The 3721-nt window shown below is 25.9% G+C and overlaps 1 pseudogene; it reads left to right on the top strand.

Annotated features, from left to right (window-relative positions):
* Positions 1 to 421: 421 nt before the first annotated feature.
* Positions 422 to 1002, top strand: LOC107855353 (annotated as a pseudogene).
* The last annotated feature ends 2719 nt before the right edge of the window (positions 1003 to 3721 follow it).

Consider the following 3721-nt stretch of genomic DNA (forward strand, 5'->3'; position numbering starts at 1 on the left):
ATGAAGTCCAAAAGCCAAAACAATTAAGTAGGAAATTGATAAGTCTTTTTTATTTTTTGACTACAAAATATTTTGTAATTTGATTCTTTTCATCTTCCTTTACCTAAAATCTCCTATTTAAAGTCACCTAGAAAGGATATTGAATTTACAAGTCCCGATGATTCTCTCTTTAAGAATCATTTTCTCATCTTTGTTTTATCATTTTTTCCTTTATATTTAGTTTCTCAATAACAGAAGAAAAAATATTATTGATCTTCTTAGAACTATTAGGGGGCAGTAACATTCGAGATGCATTTGGATTGAAGATGCCATGATGTCTGAGAATATTGATAGATTAATTTTTGGAACAAACAGCACCTCTATTATTCTCTCCTCCAAACTTTTACATGCTATGATTTTCTTGCTTATTTTTATCATCACTATGAAGCAATATTCATCATCCTCAGCTCTTTTGCTCGAAATAACCGTGATATCCTATGAGAATCTTCTTGATAATCGAAAGCAACCGATAAAGAAGAATGCTTTTGTAAATATCAAGACAGAATCTACAACATGCAATGAACAAACAAAAAAGATGGACAAAGAAAGTAAAAGTTTTTCTACGTGGAATGAGAAGTTGATCGTTGATATGCCCATGCATGCACGTTATCTAACGATGGAGGTTCAATGCAAGACTTCTTCGGGGATCGAAACTATTGGAATCGCAAAGGTTCCAACGTTCGATTTTATTGGAGGATTTTTGTCAAAGGATTATTTGCATTTTTTGAGTTATAGACTTAGGAATGAAAAGGGTGAGAAAAATGGGATAATCAATTTTTTCGTTTTGGTTAAGAATGTGCACTGTCGTCTGAAAGTATGGGTTGTGCCGCCGCTTATTTGCGGCAGTGGAAGGCGGTGTCGGTGGATATGAGAAGTAGTTATAACTGTTCTTATGTGATTGTTACGAATATGCCCGTTTATCCTGACCAGAGTATTAGTAATTTAATGGCGAATAAATTTTAGTTTTCTTTCTTTTAGTACTATTTGTTTTAATTGATCAAATTTTTTTAAAAAGAATCGAATATGTATAGACATATTTTGGCTAAATATGATTACTGAGAAAGGTGTAGTTTTTTTGTTTTTTTTTTTAAAAAAAAAGAAATAAGATAAAGATATGTTGCTTTTATCAAAAGAAATATACATTGTGTTGTCTATTAGTTAATTGATTAAATTTTGTATTGATATATTTTGGCAGAATATGATTACGAAGAAAGATACATTTTTAAATAAATTGAATTAAAGATATATTGCTTTTATCGAAAGAAATATACATCGAGTTTATTAGTTTCTGGATTACGAATAATTATGTCATATATACTTTAACATGAATCAATATATAAAAAGAGGATTATACATTTGCTGACGTGGCACACTCTAAAGCCTAGAATCATATTTATTTTTTTTGTGATTTTTTTTTTGAATTTTTTCTTAATTTTATAAAGTTGAAAAATTTGCTATAAAATTTTATAGAATATTAAAGATAGTCACTTAATTGATTTATTATCAATGCTATTTATTGAATTAATTGTACAATTCATCCAAACAATTCAAGGTTTAATTTATCCTATTTATTAAATTTCATTAAAAATGTTAATAACCACAATAATTTATTATGTATAAGTTATTACATTAATATATAATTATTATATACATTAGTGGAGAATTGAAAGGTATAATTATTCATTTAAATAGCATCACTCAATTCATTTTAGGTTGTGCTTATTTGTGAAATATTCTGCCTTGCTTTTATTTCCTTATGTCCTACGTGCATGATAGGGTAAATAATATTTAGCTAAAAGTAAAATGTGGGTTTTTCAATAATATTTTTTAATATTTTAAGTTTTTTTTAATATTTAATATATTTATAAGGAGTGACTACTCATAACTCGTACTTTTTATATTCTTACTCTCAATAACATTTGTAACTCCCATAAATTTTATGTTTATAACTTTCAAACTTCAATTTGAAAGTCTTACAACTTTCCTTTATTTTGCTATACAAATTCCTATTTTGTTTCATGAAGACTGTCATTCTTTCTCTTCTCTATTTTTACCTTGTGAATTATAATAAGTAAGATGAAAGGAGTATTGAAAGGTGAGACATATTTCATTCTCAACCTTTTCAATTCACTTTTATGTACTTGATCATGCTTTCTTAATTTTAGCAAATTTTTTTATAAGTATTTTTATTCTTCTGCAAAATAAGTATAATAAAAAAAAATCTTCACAACACGAAATAATTTTGATATTATTAATATTTTAAATGTGTCGTTTTTGTGTGATTGATCAAAAAATCAGCTTGCGATAGACACTAAATTAATAATCAATTGCTTACAATATTTGTTAAATTTCATGGGATAGTGACTTTTGATTGTTAGTACAATCTATTTTTCTTTGTTTAAGTGCTATGTTGTGTAGTTTTGATTTTTTGACTCTTTCTAATATAGTTACATTGACGCTATTTGAATTCTTTATAACTTTTACTTTTAAATATTATTCATAACTGTTGTTTGTTTCATTTTCAAAATTTCTTAAAATATTTATTTATTATATATAAATGAATGTAATAATAAAAACATGACATAGAAATTCAAAAACTCTTTTAAAAAAATTGATATTCGTACGGAAGATAAGTACTCAAACAAAAGATAATGAAAGTTAAAATAAAAAAAATAATATTTTTAATTTAATACAGTAAATTATTTCTTTAAAATAGAACCCCTTATTCTATTTATTTCAACACTCATACACCTTAATTATTTTTTTGTTTCTACCCAAGGTTCGAATCCGAAACCACTAATTAAGGACAAAGTAATCCCACCACTACACCACAATTCATATTGGGCTTGAATTCAGGACTCTGATTAAGGACAGAGTAGTCCCATCACTACACCACAATTTATGTTATTTTTTTTTTAATTCAACTATGTACATATGAAAGGCTTACTTCAAAAGATGTAAAGTATTTTGATTGTACAGATTGGAAAAAACATGAAAGATCATATCAGTATTTCAAATAAAAATAGCGATCTACATTATTTTCTGATCTAAGTATAAATATTACCTACTATTTCATTAAAATAAGAAACTAACAATCTATAAAATTAATATTTTTATAAATACTTAGTAAAAGATATTAATTTATTAATTTTCTTAATTAACCGTGCGAAGCGCGGATAATTTCACTAGTATATATATAGGAGAAGTTTAGTCTATCCTATGTGGAATGTCTTAGAGGTCTCAAATGCTATTTATCTTTTTTGTGATTTTTTTGAACATTAATTGAATTTTCTCTTCTTTTTTTTTAAATATTTATATGTCCAAAGGAAAAGTCACTAAATTTAATTCACTTAAATATATTTGTTAAATGTGCTTAAGTTTTTTCTTCTAAAGACAAATGAAAAGTTTCAATTATTAATGAAAATAATTATTGAGTATTGAAAGCGTGAAATAACATTTCATGCTTATATGGGATGAAGAGTATTTAGCACATTCTTCATCTTTCACCTTATTTTTATCCCATGATTTTCATCATAATGAAAGGCTATTTCATGCTTAGATGGGATGAAGAATATTTGGTACATTCTTCATCTTCTCACTTTATTTTCATTCCATATTTTTCATCGTAATTTCTTTGTATATATGTGTGTATAACTCAGAACAAGTATAGGTTAGTCTTCTT

The sequence above is a fragment of the Capsicum annuum genome, chromosome 6 (assembly GCF_002878395.1).
Source record: "Capsicum annuum cultivar UCD-10X-F1 chromosome 6, UCD10Xv1.1, whole genome shotgun sequence".
Taxonomy (NCBI): Eukaryota; Viridiplantae; Streptophyta; class Magnoliopsida; order Solanales; family Solanaceae; genus Capsicum; species Capsicum annuum.